This window comes from Onychostruthus taczanowskii, unplaced genomic scaffold (assembly GCF_017590055.1).
Source record: "Onychostruthus taczanowskii isolate IOZ18803 unplaced genomic scaffold, ASM1759005v1 scaffold57, whole genome shotgun sequence".
Lineage (NCBI taxonomy): Eukaryota > Metazoa > Chordata > Aves > Passeriformes > Passeridae > Onychostruthus > Onychostruthus taczanowskii.
In genome coordinates this window covers 168,363-190,571 of record NW_024503346.1, presented here as the reverse complement: position 1 = coordinate 190,571, position 22,209 = coordinate 168,363, and positions in this window count along the sequence as shown.

Here is a 22,209-nt window from a genome sequence, read left to right as displayed (position 1 = left end):
CCCTACTGTTGTAAGACTCTGGGTCCTGGGTCAAATCCTGAGCAGATTGCTCAGACTCTGTCCATTTCAAACTGGATTAGAAAAAACGCAATAAACGTCCCGATTCTTAGCCTTCTAAACTGATCTAAAGTGTGCTCTGTCCTGTTCCAGCATGCCTCAATAAAGCTGTTTCTTTGCTTTAGGACACACTTTCTTCAGCTCTCTCACGCACTGGCAGCAGTGAAAGCAGGGAGCAGTGCCCTGGCTGGCGTGAAGAGCAGAGGGTTACCACAATTTTTCCAGTCATCCTGGAGAAGCCAAACTGCTGCTAAATAGAGCTGCTTTCACTGAGCTGCCAAAGCTTCCTTGGAGCTCTTAAACAACCCCTTCTGGTTGTCATGATTCACTGTATGAAAAATACTTCTCCTTGCCAAAATAATGACTCATTTTGTAAAATGTCAATTAATGCCTTGCAAAGTCTGCAAAAAATAGGTCTGTTTTTAAATGAATTAGGATTTAAATTAGTAATTAATATTTGAATCAGTGATTATTTTCTTGATCCTGCTTAAAATTTAGTTATAAGCACTTTGAAGGCAATGTGGAAAGATGCATTACTATTTAATCAGCTTTAAATTACTTATATAATTACTTACATGAGTGACAGTCTCATCTTGAGATAATTAAAATAATTAGTACGGCTTTATCACAGTTTTAATGTGCAAAAATCAAATTCACATGATTAGAGGTGCTTGAATACTGGGGGTTTTGATGGAATTTATCTGCAAATTATCGCATGAAAGTTATGTGGCCATCAGTTCTATTTTTCAGGGAGTTATTATTTAGAAATAATAAGCAATTTTACAGCTGGTACAACACATGGTGTGTCTTGCTGCAAAAAATGACAAACCTCGAGCCTTATTTCTTCTGCCTGCTTGGGTGTAGTTTCAATAAATTCAGTGGAATCAATGTTAGAGAGTTGATTGCAAACCAGCTACAACCAACAGGTTTGAGCATATAATGCAAACGCAACAGAAGTTTTCAACTTTTTAAGCAGTAGTTTAAAACTATAAAGGAGGGAGCTATTTCACTTCTGTATGGATGGGAAATGAGAACAAGATGTAATTCTAACTGAAATGACTGCATTAAAATTGCACTGAAATTCTTGAGTGACAAGAAACAAAGTAGTTTTCACACTGGATGGGTGTGATCAGCACTATACTGCTCACATCTCTCTTGAGATCTGCCAGGACTTGTTCAGCAATGATCTGATGAATGGGAAAATGGTGTGGTGAGAAAAAAAAATTATAAAATATAATTTAGGATAACAAAATCCAAAGGCAATTGAAAAAAAGCTGCAAAAGAATGTTGCAGTAATGAGTGTCTGAAATTATTTAATGGCAATAAAATGAACTATCAGCAACTGCAGAGTATGGGTCACACAAAATAAATGGGCCACACTGAAGATACAAAGTCAGGTTTTAAATTTGATACCCAAGCTTTAGAAAATCTTTCAGAGTTTCCATGGACCATTCCCTGGAATATTTAGTTCAGCATTTTGTGACAACCTAAAAGAAACTAGAATTGTTAGGGACAGAAAAGAAACCATAGCTGAATACCTTATTAATTCCCTGGTGCCTCTGAGTCTTAAACGCTGCAAGAATTACTATTGGTTTAGGCATGAAACACTTTTGAACTACCTTGAGAATCTGCACACAAGCAATGTCCATATTGTGTGTCCTTCATGTATGTCCATACAAGAAGGGTTTTTGGAGCACAGAAATAACTTCCTATCATGGCAGAGTAGGCATTATCTGACCTCTGAACAACCTGTACTTCAAATTTAGCAATTTTTCCTCCTAACTTTCCTCTCTGTGTATACCCCAGAATGGTTCTTGATGAGAAGCTCTGGGTTTCTCCCTTCATCAAGTGAGTTTCCTTTAGTTTGGTTTTTTATAACCATTAAAAAATATCGAGAATACTGCTTAGAATTTGCCTTAATAGCTGAGAGCAGACTCATCCAAGCCTGGTCTCAAAGTGATGCAGAAAACCCATAGGAAAACACATATTAGTAGTTAAGTTTTATTCATGAATACTCATAAATTTGTGAAATACATTAAATCTCATGGAAATATCTGTGTAAGCAGCAGTAAGTAAAACCCCTGCTGGTTTCAACAACCTTTTTCAGACATAAAGGAGAAAAGATTTTATGGCAAGTTGCCATGGCTTACAAAACCACAGTCCCATTTACTATGTCTCTATTTGATAAAGGCTCCAGGAAACATCTCTATTTGCAATTAGTAATGGAATTAAAGCTACAATTTTGGCATACCTGTGCATTAACAATGCATAGAAACTACCTCAGCTGTGCATTTACTGGCTGATAAACAGCCTTATCCCTCGTTGTGCGTGGAGAAGTTAAACACAGAGAAGGTGAATTACCATGTCAAGATAGAAAAGCAGAAAATAAGATTCATCTTTTCCTCAGATGGAAACTCAGCTTTTTTATGTAAAGATCCATCAGCCCCTGTTGTGACAACACAAATTAGTGGGGTGCATTGCCCTGAACTGGTTCTCCTGGTGCTGTCCTTTATTGCAGTTGAATGACACTCAGGCAAAATTGCTTCTTGCCTCTGAAAGCCAGAGGAAATGCAGGCAATCACTCCTAGGCTCTCTCTTTTTCCAAGTGAATTTTCACACTTATTAATATAATAATGAGTAATAAGCAAATACAGCCTAAGCAGTCACAGAAAAATTTCAGAAAGCAATTTTTGATCAATTCACATTTTTGATCAACTCAGTTCACAACTGAGTGAACACTATTAAGGGTGACTATGAAAAATTAATTTCACTGTTCATGTATTTTTGCTTGTTATGTCCTTCACATTATTTCTTGCATAATACAACTCCACAAATATTACTTTGTTGTTCATCTGGACAGGACACAAGTGATGAACTGTTAGAGAGAATCCTCATAACTACCCTCAAAAGTGTTAAGTCTCACCAGACAAACAATAAAAAACTTCAAACATATTAAGAGCTTTCATGTGTGTCCCAAAACTGATACACACAGTAAACTGCAATCTCTTTAAAACAAAACCCCTCAAAATAGATTTTTAAGACAGGATAACTGTCCATTCCCACTCCTTTCCCCTTATTACACCAGTATGGCCTGAATATACTCAGAGTGCTACCAGCTACAATGGAAGCTGCTGCTGGTAGGTGCTGAAAGAGGATACATTCTTTTGTATCTTTTCCATACATTTCAATTGCATTGAAGTGGCAGGGGTTTGGGATTGTCCAACTATTCAGTTATTGACTGGCCTGTAGACAGGGTTTGTTTCTAGTTTCTAGTTCTCAATTTAACCTTTTATTCCATTAACTTCACTACAGTTAGCACTCAGATGGATTGCATTTTGCAAGATTAACTCAGTCAGATGGTAAGGCTATGTGCACAATTCTCTCTTTTACCAATCCCTTACAGTTAATTTCCTGACTGAAAACACCTAAGAAATGATTGCTTAACAAAACCATGTCAGCGTGCATTTTTTCCCCCCTGGCATTTAAACCAGCATCTTCACAGGAGGAATCATCACTTGATATTAAAATTAAAATCACCACTAAAAGATCAATAGCTAATCCTGCAGATTAATCTCATCAACAGGAACTAAGAAACTTTTAGCTCATTTTTTATAATACATCTCCATTGAAAGCAGTAGAAGTATAGTCAGTATAAAGGGAAGGAGATTTTGGTTCCCTGCATTCAGATCACCCTATATATAGCTGCTTTGGTCCTGCAGTAAGCACTACAGCATGATTTAATGGGGGATGCTATAGAACAAAGATGAAAATATGCCAGATTGTAAAAATAATAATTTCTTTTTTTTTCCTCTTTATAGTTTCTTCACAATGTTCTCTCCTAAACAACAAAGATGAAAATATGCCAGATTGTAAAAATAATAATTTTTTTTCCCTCTTTATAGTTTCTTCTCAATGTTCTCTCCTAAATGGAAGAGATTTTTAATAAATTATTGTCTTTGCAGAGCCAGAAAACTTCAACAGTTTAGACACAGGACACCCATGTGATTGATACATCTGGCAACATGGAAATTCTTCTCTCTTATTTAGTTTTTCCCTAGACAGAAATTATACAGAAATCAACAGATTCCACTTAGTTTAATTTAGTTCTCTGAAAATATCTTTCTTTGATTCTAGATGCTGCTTGGCACAGCAGTCATGTATGCTTAAATGTAAGGTCAAATGTGGGGGTTGCCTGAGAGCATGGGTGTATACATTCTCGGTGTGTCCTAGGCCAGGTTTGGCACTCATCCCACTTCTCTGTGAACTGGTTCAACTTGCTAACTCAGCAACAATCCCTTCATTCTTTTGCTGGCATGCTTTCTGCTCAGTTAGCAAGCTGAATCAGCTCACAGTCCAGCGAATCAGCACAAGGTGCAGGAGCAAAGCTGGGAGTGCAGAGCAGGAGAAGCACTCTCTCCTCCTCTCAGTACTGTGTTCTCTGTGGGTGGAACTTTACTCTGAAGTACTTCAGGAAAACCCAGAACTCACCTTTCTGGAACTCTGGACACAGACATACACCTAAGTAAAGAGTTTCCTGATAGCCAGTTGAGGGGTAGAGCCACAAGCACTGTCATTACTATGAAGAAGGCTGTGGGCAGCCAAGGCTGTTACCATTGCCAGGGGCTTATCACAGCCTCCCTGGTGCAGCTCAGGACCCTCCAGCTGAACAAACAACTCATGTCAGTACTCTCATCTGCTTCGGTGCAAAGTTGGAGGGGTCCCTTTATCCCTCCCTCCTTGAATGCTGTTTGGTAAACACAGGCAGACTTTGTGACAAACTGACAGTGAACAGATGGGTAACACACCCTGTCAGCTCTGTCTGCACCTCCTCCAAAGGCACACTGAAAACTGCTGGTAACATCCATTATCTTTTGCATAGTGATCACAGCCATCCGTTTTAAGCCTCAGGGAGGGAAAACTGAGAGGAGACAAGGAAATGAAGGGGTTCAGCTAGATGAAGCACCCTGTTAAAAGATTATAATGATTCCTTTTTTTCAGCAGAAGGGAACACTGTGGAGCCTACTACAAATGATGGCTCTGTACTGTTAAGACATCTAGAAAAGTATAGGCTTGACAGTAAACCTGAAGGTTTCTTAAGATGAAAATCATTCCTTGTGTTCACTAGTTTCTGCCCTTTGACTAAGAGCAGCAGGTACTGAAGGAGATAACAGGAAAGGTGCAATCTTTCACTGACTTGAAGTTCAGCAAGACTGGCAAGCTTTTTTTTGAAGTGATGAAGGCCAGAGAGAATTCCTTTTTTAGTGGTACCATATCAGATCAGAATACATTTTCAGATGCTGTCAGTGAACCAGAAAGCAGCAAGAGGATTTCATGGGGAAAGACTAATCTTATGAGTCTCTGAAATGAGTGACCTGCTGGCCTGCTGAATGTGAGTAAAATCCATGATTAAATCTGCCACCATTCCTACTTTGCTGTCTGCTGTTGTTGTACTTTATATCAAAGACAGGTCAAAGTCTTAATCTGAATTCATCTTGTATGTCTATGAATTAAAAAGCCCCAAAACTTACCAGGGTCAGGTTTGATTTCTTCTGAATTATTTCCTGGTGAGAAGCCTTTTACAATTATCTGTTCTGCTACATGGGGTTTTTGGAACATTTGGCTAATACATATGACACAGACATATGCATCTTTGGGGCATAACAAAATGCTCAGATAATTTGTTTACTAGAAACAGTTAATGGGATGAGTGGAAGCCTACTGAATATGAGAAAGAACGCTGTAAAATAAGCTCTACTCTTTAAGAAGTAAAAAGATGAAAACCATTATGCACAAAATCCTTTATCCTGAACGTCCTACAGACTACATGGTGGGTAACAAAAAACTATTGTCCTTCATTGTATATATGAATGGGAACCAGGAATAACAAAAATGAGAGTAAAGGTTTCTCCTAATCTTGTTGAGAAGTGATGTCAGCTTCTGGCCAAATTTTTCCTTCCATGCAGTCAATTGAGAGAGCTGTGGAATTAGAGCACAGAAAGGACGTGAACAAACACAAATCTAAATGTTAAATGGCTGCAAACCCCTGGTCTCATTCTTTAAGAACATTTTTGTTCTTGTAATACACAAGCCAAAGTCTCAAAATACTGTACTGGTACTTCCCATCTTTATCCCATTAGTCTTTTCCAGACCCAGAAGGTACAATGCATGCTGACATTTCGAAGTGCAACCTTATATAGCAGTAGCTGGCAGATTCACTCTGAAGTAGCTATACTCAAGTGGGTTTTTAAATCTACTTCTGGCTATGAACTCAGAGGTCACAATGAAGGCAAGTTATTAGAAGATAAAAATTAGGAAATGCTCATTCTAATCTGGTATTTGGGTAAATAAATATTTAAGCTGACTTAAACATAAGTTAGAATTATCTGATGAAGAAAGATCACAGAAAATGTAATCATACTGAAGCTTAGATTTTTAGGAGAGACATAAAGGTCTTAGGGAAACAATTGTTCCTAATAAATTAAAGGAAATCGTTTTGTCTTTTCACATACAGTCACAGGGATATTTCTATTTCTTAAATAGCAAGGAAAGCATAAGGCACTTATTGGCACTGTCTGACTAGTTAACAGGACTGATGGCATCCAGCTGCGCCTTTAGCCATTCACTCCAACAGATTTTTGTGCTCTTGACCTGTGCTGCTACGGTCACTTCAGGGAGCAAAAGGAAGTACAGACTGAATTTATGTGGATCTGTAACTAAAAGGAGTGTTGTGATCTGTAAGGGTATTGTTAAAGTAGTCTAAGACGTTGTCTAAGGAAAGAGTATTAAATTATCCCATTTAAAAATGGGATAATTTAATACTCAAAATGGATTTATCTCCATTTACGTATTACATCAATGATGGAACAAATGTACGAATTTGAGTAGTCAGGACCTGTTGGACCAGACCATTTAACCTACAATGAATTAAGTGTTCCCTTTTTCTCTGAATGCTCAGATAAATAACTGACATGGAATGGCCTGCACCAAACCCATAGGGATCCCCACTGAAAATCCCTGCTTCCACAGCGTGGGGCAATGGTACAGTTTATGAGTGGGTGGAAGGATTTTATTATTCTCTGCTGCTTGACCAGGAGATGGCAGTGATTCCCTCTGCAGAAATAAGAAAGCTCCAAAAACACACAACAGCGTTTAGGAGACAGGGAGAGACATGCAGAAAACAGCCCACTTGATCTCAGTGAAAAAAATCATATTGCAGACAGCAGAGAGAATACAGCTAAGCTGTTTTTCTTGTTTCTGTGACTATCTTTACTATTTCTTTAGTGTCAAGTGTATCACAAACAACATGACTAGCAGGAAAATGAAAAGGTCCAAAATGCTATTGTCCCTTGCTCTTTTACCGCAAACTAATGTGCAGATATATGGTATATATCAGATGACACGTGGAGAAGTTACATTTTTTATGGATGTGATTGCCATAACTGCAGTAACATGTCTCAGTGACAATAAATACTGATTATTTAACCTCAATTTAATATTTGATCATTACAAGGATTTACTTCTTTTCAACATCTCTTTACATTTTTCTTTAAAAGCACCACATCCTTTCCTTTTAAATAAAATAAAATCAAACTGAAATAAATTGTGTTCTGGGCCTGTCATTTTCTACAAAATTTTTCATATTTTGTAATGTATTAGTTAACAGGCATAATCTCCTTTTTCATTTATCCTTTACAAAAGCTAGGCCTATGCAATTTTGGCCAGAAACTTGCTGTCTACTTCCTTGATCCTAACTAGAAATCATATTTGCATCAGCTATATATTCTCAAAAGTTTAAGACAAATACAACCAAACCCCACTGGGGTCAGTGATTCTGTTTCAAACCTATGTCAGGACATGTAGTCTTGAAAACTAACCTTTTATGTTTTCCAGTAAAATGACATTCACTTCACCCAAAAATTATGGCCCACAGACTACAATAGAGCATGGATTTCCACACTTCTGGAAATCAGAATCATACTCACACCCAACATCAATTTCCTTCCATCCTAACTTTCAGCTAATGTCATTCTGGCCTGAGTGCTGGCATCAGCAGATGTGCTGCCTTGCTTAGCCATTGCAGCTTTTTCCAAATGGCTTCTAATCTTGTTGGTTGTCAAGCTGCAGGGCAGAAAGGATCTGTCAATACACACAGCTCCAGCTTCCTAAATCCCTCTGTAATTCTCATTCCAGTCAATGTCAGAGTAATTGCAGTTTCATATGATCAATGTCCTAGCCCAAGTACAGTCCCCCATCTGCATAAATATGTCCTGATCTGTCTTTTCACCCAGCCCTGGGAGATCTGTAATCGTTTTCTGTTATAGTTGTTTTACCATTTCAGTCTTTAGCCTCAAGTTCAAGGTGTTTCTTAGTTGCCATCCATGTGAATGTTATTCTGTTTTCAGCATAATGTCCTTCCTCATTCAGACTGTCATCTCCTCCTCTGTTCTCAGTGAAGATGCCTTTCCATATACTCTGTATCTGGATAATGTAATATTACAGCCTATTTCCTGAACAGGACACATTTCAGTTACTCCAATTACACCAGATTTGTCTTCAAGCAGCAGATGATGCCCTTGGTCTCCCAGTCTTGTTTGCCATCTCCCTCCCTGTCTCATGCCCTCTAGCACACGAAGTATTCAACTGCTAAACAGTAAGCAGAAGCTAGTCTGCCTCACTCAACATTTTTCATACGTGTCTAGTTGGAAGAGGGGGTTGTGCAGTTATTACCTCTGTGAAATAAAAATCTAGGATCTTATATCTGATCAGGGTTAGCCCTTGTTTCAACAATAAAAGGTGCTCAGTATAACCTCTAAGAGAGACAAGGCAAAACAGCATTATAGAGGAAAAGCTTTCCCATATTTGTAGCCCTTGTAAGCCTCCAGACAGTCAGTCAGCTGCAACAGCTCCTATATGGCTTGTAAAAGAGCCCTCTCTCTGTTTCTGGTCAGCAGTTGCTAAAAGCTAGAACAAACATCTAGGTCCCTGTGAAAAATATGTTCAAAACTCATAGATGCCTGTGGAGATTTTGACTTCATTCAAGTATTTCTACATCTCAGAGTCAGGGTTTTGCCATTCACTTTGCAATGTAGGTTTTGCAATTTATTTCTAGATATGTCTACATTAGTGAAAAGCCTCTAGTATGTCCTACAGCTTGAGCCATTGCAGTTCATCTCACTCCACCTCTTAGTGCCAAGGGAACAGGCATGTAGGCTGAAGATTTCTAATGATTTCAGGAACCTGGCAGTACTAGTGCTACAACGTTCAACACCAGAGGCCTCTCCTCCTGCTCCAGGGAAACACAACACCCAAGTCACCTACCTTAGTCACAGAAATTGTGTAAGGTTTTCCAGCTCACACACTCATTGTGCACGTTATTTCATTTTTATTTTACTTGAATACATGAATTGCATATGCATTAGGCCAGCTATGCCAGAAACATATTTAATTTGACAGCCTGCTGAAGTGGAACGGCAATGTTACTCATTACTTACTAGGCTGAAAGTCTACCAGAGCAGAGACTTCTAATGGAAGCTTTCCTCTCCTCTGTGACCTACCAAGAACAGAGGAATTGCTATTCTCTGTCTCAGTTCTGCGCAACAGATCACCATGGTGGATTCAAAGTGGATGTAGTCAGGATACAATAAGGACACTTTTGGCTCTCACCATATCCAAACAGGAGTAAAAACATAATTGATAGTCTCCAAGTTCAGTAAAAACCAACTATGCTGCCTGTGTACTCTCTCAGTGTTTCACTCTCACTCTCATTACTTTCTGAGCTACCATGGCCTAATTTCTTATCTCAATTCAAATTCCAGAGTAATTTCAAGACTTGCTTTCCATAAGAGCACCAGGACTGAAATAGTAGCAGTGGACTTGCAGAATCCTGACATGCCAAGCAATGAAGTAAGTCTTTTCCTTGCTTCTTAGGGAAATGCAGTGGGATTAAAAGGATAATAATTGACCATGTTCTTATTAGGCTAGCAAGCGTGATTCCCTGGAATGAGATCGGATCTTGGTTATCAAGGTTTTAGTGAACCTGTACAATACTGCAAAGCTATACAGCCATCTCTGGGAAGAATAATGCAATACGAAACTGCTTTTCAAAACAAAAAAAGCAAACTTTAAAACCAGGATCTGATGTAAATCTGACAGGCTTCTGTTGGGTGTTACATGAGGGATAAAATTTGCTCTGTTACAATAACAGTGAATGGATTGCTCATTGTTAAACAGCTACCATAATCTGAAGAACACATGGTCCAATCATTAACATTGCTAGTTAATCCTAAAATTGTTAATATTGTGCAATTCATGCTAAAATTAAAATCTTGATTTGGCTGATATATTCAGTTACATCATTATCACTCATTTCAGAATGGAAATTGTACTCTAAAAAGCAATCTAGATTCACACAAATCTAAACGGGACTTATTATTGCACAGGATTTCAGTCATATCCACTCATTCTCATTTCTAGCTATATACAGCTAAACAGCTTCCATGCCCTCAACAGTGTTTTGGTATCCACAAAAACATTGAAGCAGCTTGTTAGCATAGTGATATAACATATTCCTTATATGCCAGCTAAAGTATTGCAAAGTTTGGATCTGTTGTCATGAAGATGGATTGATACTACATAGGATTCATTACAATTTTACACCATTCTAGCCTGCATTGTCCCTGCTTTCAAGCTAAGTAAAGAGCTATTTCCCCAGCAACTACAGAACAATTCATTTCCGTCCTTTCACAGTACACAACATCATTACCTCAGTGCCAAAACAACCTTCTGATGGAAAGCCCTTCTAAATGATAAATTATACATTCAAGAACTGTAGTTTAGAAAACCACTACATCCCAAAACTGTTCTCACTTGTATTCCTAACCTGTTTATGTCGATGAGCTGAGGAGCTCCAATTTTAGTAACTATTTTACCACCGGGTGTACATGCCTGTTATGCAAATACTTTCAATAATAGCTCACAGAGAACTGTACATTCAGCAGCAATCAACTAATCAGGTGTTTGCATTCCCTATTTACACCCACCCACAGTCATGGGGAATGTACATACAACTTAAAATCATACTTTTATGCATGTATTTGCCAATTTTGTAAAACTGTGCAATCTATCATAACCAAAAAACTTGGCCAAACCTATGTATAGCCATACTTAAAAGCAGCACAAGCATTTCTGAATACCAGTTACTGCAATCAAACATTTATGCAGCTGCACACACAATTGAGGCTATACAAGTGCTGAGCACCATCCTGATTAACTGTGCTCTCTCAGATTTCATGAATACACATGTACCCCAAGACAAATTATCAAAATCTAATAAAAAAAATTATAAATCTCCCACTACTTAAGGCTCTCTATAGAGTCTACAAATTGTGATAAAACAGAGGTTCATCAACATTTTCATTAGGGATTATATTATTCAAATGTCTAAAATTCAGTAAACCCATAGAAAGTACTTTAGTATTTGTCTGAATCTTTACTAGTCTCTAATATAAGAACACCATTCCACACATTTGGTTCCCTTGACACCCTGGCAATCTTTTGAAGAAAGTAACAAAAGATAGTAATACTTAGCTCATACACAGTGTTTTCACTAGTAGACCTTAAAGTTCTTTACAAAAGAACTAAGTCTCTTTATAGTCTTTAGTTTTACCAAGTGAAAATCCAATCTACACACGTAGATCCATATTTTGCATGTAAAAGAGGTGCATTAGCCAAGCAAATTATTATTATTATTGTAGAGATAACTCAATTGAAAAATACACCATCTCTGGTTTATAACACTTCTCAGAATTTGTTTCCTGAGGACTGGAAGAAATGGTGAATGTTTGAGTGTTTAAGGACTGGAAAAATGTACCACATGATGCATTCACATTTCTGAGGCTCATGAAAGTCAGTAAAAGTCATATACCCATTGCCAGATTATCATTTTGTGGTGCCAGGTAAGAAAACAACATCGGTCTCTCTTGCCTACAGTACAGAAATAATAATTAATCCTCTTTATTGGATTCATCGTTGCAAAATTTCAACGCCTCTATAGTTCATAACTCTAACTTCTATACTCAGAGACCCTGCAAGTGAAAACAAGAAATACAATCAAAACAGAACAACATTTTTTGAAATGTGACCAGATTAACTTCATGGAATAAAAAACAAATGCTTCAAAGAGGACAAGATGTTCAGTAGTTGTCAAGCAGTATTTCAGCACTTAAGAGAAAAAGCAAATGTACATTGGGTCCTAGTCTATCTTTATTTATCTGTATGCCTTGTCTCATTCAAACATACACAAGGCTTGAAATACATCTCCATCTGCTGAGAACTACAGTATGTTGAAATGGTGCTGTGCTTTCATGACGATTGAATGAACTAATCCAGACCCCATCTAAAGAGTGTCATAATTACACAGGAATGCCTAACTCCCAAGTTTCTTCAGCGACATGTTAGACTGACGCCACTCCTCTGATTTAAGAGAAGGTAGTCAATTGTGAAATTTCCCTTGTTCTCAGACTAGGCTGAGGGTCACACTGTATCAGCCATGTCAGTTACTCTGATATACAGCTGTACTTTCCTCCACAGCAATTTTGACAATGGAAAAGCCCTTTCCTCACGTAACAAATTATTAATTCATAGAGAGCAAACATGTCTTACAAATAGTGAAAAATGCAAGACACACCTAGCTTTCCTCTAGTGCTTACCAGTACCAATGCAGGGTGATGACCAATTCCCACAGAAACTTCCTGAGTCTGTCTTCCATGAAGTGAACTTGCAAGTGATGTCCATGACACTACCTGATATTTGACATCTGTTTTTCTTAAGAACACAGACCATTTTACATCCTTAAAATCCCTTCCTTTTTGGCTAAAGGCCTCAAAAAACATGCATACGTAGGGCTGCCTTATCAGGAAGGCAATTGTTACATCTGAAGCATTTTTCTTCATGAATCCAGTGCGAGGTGCTGAGCAGCGATACTCTGCTCATGAATTTCTAATGCAGGTTGTGGGTCCCTACTCACACCATAGTTGCTGTCAAGTGACTTTCGTTCCCTGCTTTGAGATAACTCTGTACCTCTGCCATCTTTCCCATGTTTCCTTCCTTTACAGCATCTCCTGCTTCTTTTGTCCTCAGAAACTCCCAACCAATCCTGTAATGTCCTACCATCACTCACACTGCTGCCCTCTCACCTTCAGAATAGCAAAGATCAAGCTTTTCTGTCTTTTCCCTCTTTTGTTGTACTTCCTTGTCAATTTATTTTTGCCTGCTCCCTCTTTTCAGTTACCCTTTCCTCATCAGTGTCCCAAAACGCACAGGTCCTGTCACACCCGAGAGGACTTCGGCAGGTAGCAGGCAGCACAGGCTGTTTGGCCCCTTGGGGCCGGTCACTCCCACTGGGCAGCTGTTCTGTGAGAGACGGTGGACGCCTCAGCTGCTTGGTGACTCAGGTGGTCAGTCAGCAAGAGCCGCTGTCCTGCACGGTCAGAAATTTGGCTGTACTCTTCCCTGTCAGGCCTCAGGGACAGCAAACCATGCAGGCTGCCGCTCAATTATTCTTATGCCAAAGAAATTGTCCTGCAAAGCACATGCTGCACAAGTCTTTCCCAAAGCTTCTCACACAGTAACTAGATGAGATATCAATATTTCTAGGTTTTCACACAGCCTCATCTGTGGCATTCATAATGTTTTTGCATTTCAGCTCCCCTTCTGCCACAATCATATGTGACATTTTATGTTTTATTTTAAAATATGTACATGTCCTAACTTTACTTGAGAATTTTAAATAGGATCTTTGCACAGCTACAGAACATATGTTAGCTTCTACTAATTGATACAAACTGTTTTCCTTTTTATAGAGCTCTGTTCAAAATAATTGGATCTAAAGCAGAAAATAAACTGTTTCAAAGTGGAACGGATGACAACAATGTGCTGATTGATCAGCCCATTACCAAGGTGGGATCCTGAGGGAATCTAATGGTATCAGTTCTGCTCTGTCAAGATGTGACTATAAAAGCGTGACGTTTAGTTCTCCTGCCTATACAAACGGCAATATGTACCTACCTATTCTGAAGGCTTGTCCTCAGATTGCAGCATTTTTATATAGGTGATGAAAATTATGAGTCCCCATTCAAAGCTTAAAAAGAGTAAGACTATGCTACAAAGAAACATTAACACTTAGAAAAATATGGATGAAAATTGAATTGCACAGACAAATATGCTTTACAGACAGTTAAATAACACTGCATGGCATAGCTGGAAAGCACAGGCCACCAAATGCAGCAGCAATACTGAACGAATATATAGCTAGAAGGGAACAAAAGCTTGGTAAATTGTGAAAATCTCCACTTGAAACAGACTACATGTTCTTTTATGCAATGAGTCCTTGTAAACCAAGCACTTATTAAATGACTCTTCCATTCCCATGCCTGCAGTCTCATTCCATCTTCTAAAGCAGGAGTAGCACTGGGAGAGAATGGAATGGAGGGCTGTGCCACATAGACCTGTGTCTCAGTTCTCAGTATTATCAAGCACCTGAATGACCAAAAGGGCCATACAGACTTGCCATAACAAAAAAAACTTCAGGAGAATGGAAGGATATACAAGTCATTAACAATTTCCAAGCAAGCCCCCAAAAGGAAATAAAAAGTCTTTCTCCACAACAGATATGTTCCTAAAAATGGGATAATCTTTCTGGGGTAAAATATACTCTGACAAGGATCCCTGTAGTGCTTCTGTGGTGCCACCCAAAGCTTGATGAGAGGCCACTGTGCTGTAGATCAGTTGCAGTCATTAAGGCTGACAGAGACCCTGTCATACAGCAGGAGTTATAGGAAACTTTAGAGATGTATTAACAAATGTTTTTTTCAGCTTGGGTTCCAGAAGAAATGGTTACAGCACAATCAGTAACGCAACATGGTAAAGAAACAGACTCACAGAAACAAACATTTTACACATTTGTTGGTTTGAAACAACTAAAACACTACGATAATCAGAGAGTAGATTTTAGAAAGGAAAAAGCCTGAAAAAATATTCCTGAAAGGTGACACAGATTCCTGGAGTATAATGTACTTTAGTGTGCTGTGTAGTGACAAGTCAGTTTCAGCTCCCTTGTAAATCAGTAGGATTTATCTTGACTAGAAGAGGAACATGATCATAACCCTAAGACAAAAAATACCTACTAGTAAATAGTACCCACCCACTCCACAGATTTCAGAGAGCTCAAAATTGAAAAGAAATTGTAATTAAAGCCCAAAACAAAACAGAAAAAGAGATGGCAAAACCAAATCAGAGTACCTGATTTGTTTTCTCCAATGCTCTCATTTTGCTCCCTCCTTACTCAGATGGTACAAATAACGGGATTTGAGAATTTGTTTTACACTCAATATGTACAGTCCCTCCAAAACCAAGGATTAAGCCAGGAGTAGGAAGTATCTGTGCAGAATCTTTTTCTTGATCTGCTACTCCCAAAGCCACAAAGTAAAACAAAAATCTAGCAAATATATTACACACACAAATTTTCACTTACAAGGCACTATTTCAGGGGTTTTTTTTGCCAGTTGGTACTTTTCAAATACTTACTGCAATTTCCTTTATTTTTTCAGCTACTGAGTATTTAAACTAATCCATTCATGCTACCAAAGTAACAGAAATCAACTTTTTCACCTACAAATCCCATCCTCTCAAAAGATAAGTATTACTGACGTAAGTAGGATTGCCTAAAAATACAATGGAAGAGAAATATATGTGAAAGTGATAAAGAGAACAGTCTAATGAATGATCATGAGATTTCAAGTGTGCCCAACACAGGAGCTGAGATTTCCACACATATGGAAATAAGAGAGAAAAATCTTTTCCTGGGGATATCACCTCAAACCATCACATGGAAATTAACATAGAAATTACACTTTTCTATGGATGATTTTGCTTGGAGTAGGAAGAGGGTTTTAGGGTAAATGGCAAACCACAGTTTGCCTATTTTTCAGTAAATGCATAAGGGTGTGTTCCCATTGGACACATAACATAACCTAAACAACAGACCAACATACAAACAAGGAATGCATCGTGCTTTTTCAACTCAAATATTCACTGGCAAGAAGAGTAATTTACAACAGCCTGGAATCTGCTAATTTGAAAGGTAAAGAAGAAAAATGTGTCTGAAATGCAACAGTGGATCTTCATCTAAAGTGGAAAAAATAGGCAAGACACATTGATTTTCTCTTTGGAATCCTTGCAGGCCAAAGATTTGCCAGATTAATTAGCAATCATGTTAACTAAGGAGCCAGGTCACTGCCACAGTATCATCATGATGGAAGACTTTCCAACCCTTTTAAAATGTATGACCTTGCTGCATTCAGTCCGTATTTCTCAAGCAGACTGGAATCTAGCAGATTTGAGATCTCAAGCTATTTTACTCTGGTTCAATCCAATTTAATTGATTTTGCATGTATTTCAGAGATATTTGACACTCAGAGAGATGCCTTAGGAATAAGCAAGTTCCCACAACCATCGCTGAATTTAAGGCCTGAATAAAGAAAACTGAGACAAAGTCTTTCCTAAGGGGTGAGAACCATGTCTGCTCATTTCTCTCCACTTTAGGTCACTTACTTTAGTTTGTGCTTACCCAGTTATCACATGGATTCCAGCACACAACATTTAGCATCAATCACAGCAGATGCTGCCTCCCATGGTACAGACAACAAGGGAATGGGAAGAAATACAGCCGACGTGCTGTGGAGCAGGGAAATGCGCCATGGAACTGGAAGCACTGCGGGGGGATGTGAGTTGCTGCACTAGAGTGAGTAGCAACACGGTGCCATTATGAACTAGGCCTCATTAATTCCAATGCTGATGAAAAAATTGTTTTGCTGCCATTTTTAACCGTAACACAGACATTACTGCCAAAACCCCCATGAATATGGAACAGTACATTAATAGAGTATTCAAAATGTATTGCTATCAATGCAAAATTTTCATGTCATCAATCTTATTCACTGCAGCCACCTATCCTTTCTGAAGAGATCATGCAAAGTGCTTTAAAAGTAGTAGGCTTTTGTCCTATTCTGCATAGAAAAAGAATGTTGAAAGAATTCAATTAAGCTGGGAGACACAGCCTTATTTCATCCAATTCAGATGGAATTTTCTGAGTCTTTTCTTCATAAGGAAGTATTTTTAATTAGGAGAAAACAAACTAATTTGTTCCTCTTCTTACTAGTTTGAATTCTTCTTTAAGTAAGAATTACTGCAATGAAAAGATTAAATACATTATATTCAAATGAAAATGTATTAACCAACAGGATTCATGTTCTCATTGTGGGGTAGAAGAGTGGGAAAGAGCCCTCTGATACATAAAATTTAAACCTGGCACCTGGCATCATGCATGCTTCTTGGTTTCATTAAAAATGTCATTGGAGACCTGTTGAATAACGTCCATCTTAAACAAGTCAAACTACATCTTAAAGTAAGCCTAAATAGTGACTTAGGCTTCTCTGCATCACTCATTAGAAGAACCTCTCAGTGTCCAGGCACAACAGACCCCCAGTCAGTTACAAAGTAGTGCTCATAGTATTCAGAGATACACGAGTTAAGCCATGTATCAGAAGACTACTAAAAAGTTAATTTTATGGAAGGTACTTAATCTGGAATTAAAAAACTTACATTGACAGGCTGCCAATGAGAAAGTGTAGTGAATAAAGAGAAAAGAGAGAAAAAACAAACAAACAAACAAAAAAAAACCAAGGGCAAGAGTTTATTAATAAAATAGCAATATAGGTGTTTAAACAGATGTGAGCTTCAGTGCCCAGCCTAAATATATGATCTCTCTTGGCTTTAATTTCTGAATTTAGTGCTCCTAAGGTAAATACTTTTCAGATGACAGTAAGTCCATGTAGGACAGGAATATACTTGGTCTTTAATAAGGAAGCTCGAAGCATTCCCAAGTGGAGACAAGGTAATGGAACAGTACAGCCATAAGTGATTGGCTTGGCTAGAGAAATACTGCACAGTATGGTTACTCTTCCTAAGCAGGGGCAGAGGATGATAGAAATGATGGAACTGGCTAGCTGCTTTAAAAACACCTAACAGCATCTCTGTTCCCACCTTACCAAGGTCTGCATTACCGTGACAATCAGTCAGTCCCATCTTTTTTCGCACAAGAAAACACTGTTGGGCTGAGCCAAAGTACAGTACAGAAGATAAGGGACATGTAATGAGCTGAGAAAATTCTGAAAGCAAAGTAAAAGCCAAAGGTATTCCCAAGAATGCTTCAGGAAAGTTAATGGATTGATAAAAAGAATAAATTTGTGACTTTGAATCAAGGTACAGATGGTTGAAAAGGTTCTATCTCAAACAAAAATTGTATTGCCAAACCCAAACATCAAGAAGTTCTGCAACAAGTTCCTGTACAACAGACAGTTGCCTTCTGTTGGTTTCCTGTTTTCATTTGACCCTTTGTAAGAGCCATTCAGGGCCTGTTCTTGAATGTAAAAAGCAATTCTAAGCACAAAGCTTTGACTAAATGAGCAGATGGTGACCTTATCCCTGATTGTTAGTTCACCAGGCCTTATGCATCTGGCTTTCACATTAAAATTTAATCAAGATGACCATACAAATGTAGAACAAAGTGATTTCAAACTACCACAAAGCAAACAAGGAATGTGTCTAAACTGGGCAGCTTTGAATGGCTGAAAACAAAATAGCTTGTGACTTTTTCTTAATGGGCTTGTTCAAATGTCAGAACTAAAGAAAAAGTCTTTCTAGCAGTTTATTATATATAACAGTAGCAGTATCACATTCTCCATTTATAGAAACATACATTTCTTCTTATTCACTCTGGCATTCTTCAAATAATAGTATTAAGATTTGTATTGATACATCCGGCAATTCCTGAAGACAATAAAAATTTAAATCTTCAGCTTTTAAGGATTGATCTTTTGACAAAACAATCAAATCAAATTTAAAAGAGAAAAATGGCTACCTGGTCATAAGGTCCACTAGCTCAAGCAGATACAAGGTGAGCTGGCAAGAGCACTACACATCTTACGAGATCAGATCAGTCTGAGTACAGAGAAGTGCCGTCAGTCTACAACAGAGTTCACAAAAATGCACAATTCTTGGCTGGTCCAGTGCTACATTACACAGATGGCACCTCTGCAAAATCTTCATCTTCCATGAGAAACAAATTCATATCCTCCATCCTATTTATCAGAACACACACACATGCATACACGTATTTCCTGCATGGGAGTCCCAAGAGAGGAGCAGGTGGAACCCAGATCTGCTTCCTTCCCAAACACCAGAGACAGACAAGTAGGTATTTCCAGCAAAAGCATTGCATGGTGTACAATTAACCATCAGCAAGTACCTTCATATTCTGATCACAGACAGGATGGCAATGCAAAAAAAAATCTTGGAAACTGGAGAAATAATTAAGAAGAGCAATGGAAATTAAACAGATAATAGCTATTTATGACATGTAGGCCAAATTAATGATACAAAAGAGCCCCATAAACCAGCCAATGTACTTTAAAAATGTCAAACTTTTGCAAAAAAGTGGAACCATACTTCTGGTTTTCCTGAAGACTAATACTACCTGCAAGATGGGCAAAATAATTATTATGGGCTCTTTAGCGCTGCTAAGACCTCAGCTGAAATGCAATATCAACTCCATCCAAAAAAATATCAAGAAACACAAGAAGAACATGGAGAGAATGGAGAGGAGAACAAGAATGACTAGAACCCACTACAAAAGACTGAAATAAATGTTCTTCAGTCTTAGGAGACCAAAGGGAAACATGGTAACAGCTTTTAAATCTGTGTGGGGAATGGATGCACCTATTCTAACAGCAATCAAAGTGAAACAAGGGGTTAGGTCACTAAGTGGATATTGTGATGGTTGTTAAGTACAGGCCAAGCAAACATATTGCAAAGGACAGTTAATCCTGGTTTGGAACTCAAAGAATGTTCTGATCAACTCTCAGTGTACCTTCTGGCCCTGTTGGTCTAGGAAACCACAAACTAGAGAGTCACTGAGTCAGTTTATATTCAATTAATATCTCATGAACCCACCTCAAGGTTACTTAAAGTAAAGAGTTTGGGTTTTCTTCCTCCCCTGCCTCTAGGGTATTTTTTATGCTTGGTTAACCTAGTTTTTGAACCAGTGTTAAGTACTTGGTGTAAAGAGCTGGGCTTTTAATTTTCTTTTCTTTAATTAAAATGTCATTCTTGTACAATCACTAATATGGACATTAAAAACCTGTATTTGAATCTTTTTACCAGTATGACAAACCCTCTCTCCACTGGAGAACAGCTATTGAAATGTCAAGTGACATGATACTCATACTGCTGCATCAACACCATGTGCTGATTTGAAGTAATAATCTGTGTGTGTAAACAACTTGGTCTTTGGAAAGCATGAGAGTCCCAAGATGGTACATGTGACCTTTGAACAGAAGAAAGCTTTTATGGTTTCATCCAGAGCCACATATCATTGTCCTGAGAATTCCAAACCATCCGTTCTTAACCAATGAAACAATTTTTTTCACAGCTGCCCCACACACAGTTTGCACACATTCTTTTTTTTCGTATTTTGAAATACCACACGTACAGAGATTAAATGTGAGAATTGCATACAGCAAAAAATCCAATAACCAGAATCTACTCTCTAGACTTCTGGATGTAAACTGAATACGTCCACAGACAACACATATGTGTGGAAACCACATCTGAAGATCTGATCCACAATACTTGAGCTAGGCTCAAACAGGCTTATAATCATGTTTTGTGATTTAAAGAGATCTTTAGATTTTTCATGCCTGCTCTGATAGGCAGCTGAAATTTTCCATAAATAAATATATTTCATTTATTTATTACAAGTGCAATAGGTCAAATATCAATACCCATAGACTGGGGAAATACTCGTGAGTCTAGAAATTTTAAGGTAAGATAGTTTTTTTGAACTGTTCTTCTGTTAAATGCTACCTCAGAGAAGTGTAAGAAGGCACAGTCATTAATCCAAAAGTAAATTGACTGTGGTATGATTTGCATCATATAATATAATGTGATAGAAGTGAAATGCTGAAAAGACACAAAAGACCAAATATTTAAACGTTAAGAATTTCCAATTAAAAGGTAGCCTGTAAACCTGCAAAGTCCAGTAAACAATGAGAAAAAGGATTAAGATTGACAGTGCTCTCAGTGACCTAATTTACATGTGAAAGAGCTCAAATTCTGCTTAATTACATTGCAGACAAAATCCTCAATATCTAGGGCATGGATATTCATTTCTCAGAGAAATCTCCACCCTCTTTCTTTATTTGCTTAAAAGATACTTCATCTTACTGGTATTCACAGATCTGCAGAAAACTCCAGCTAAAATGTACCAATAAAAGTGTAACAAATACTGATACAAAAATTGTTTTGGTATGAGTATTTTATTAATTTCAAGATCGTTTAGCTAAATATTCTGCTTATCTCTCCCTCTGCTGGATGGTCCTGTGAATTCCCTGCCTTTAATTCATAATTTACATAGAAATAAATAGAAAATCATGAAACCTACACACATTTTGGAAAAAAAAATCTTCACTCATGCATTCCTTCCTTTAAACTTCTTTTCATCTCCTTCTGCCATATCACTCAGGTTACAAACAATAGAATTAAGCTGTAACTGAGATCACATTCCCATACTCCGCATCAGTAACACTCCCTCCCATCACAGCCTCCAGAAGGATTGTGATTTTCAGTGAGGTCTCTGGCACCATTCACTAGAAAGGAGGTTTAAAACTATCTTCTTTCCTCTCCTCCATATCATATTACACTCAACACATGTACACAACCCTTTAATGTGCTTTCTAAAAAGCATATTGGAATATTAAATTCTACAGCTCTACATTTGTAGGAGTTTGTGTGTATTTTGTGTAAGAATCTGGCAAAAGAAGGATAGCTGTTGCCCTTCCTCCTTTGGTTGTAAGTTTCCCCCATAGAATTTTTTCCTACTTTGTTCCAGACTGGTTTGTTTTCTGGATTTCACTTGCAAGGGGTGTTCAAATGGACTCTAAGTATAAAAGACAATATGAATTAAAATGAACAAAATTTACTTTTGGTTTACAACCTAAAAAAAACCTGCTCCTTTATTCATTCAAGGCAAATCCACAA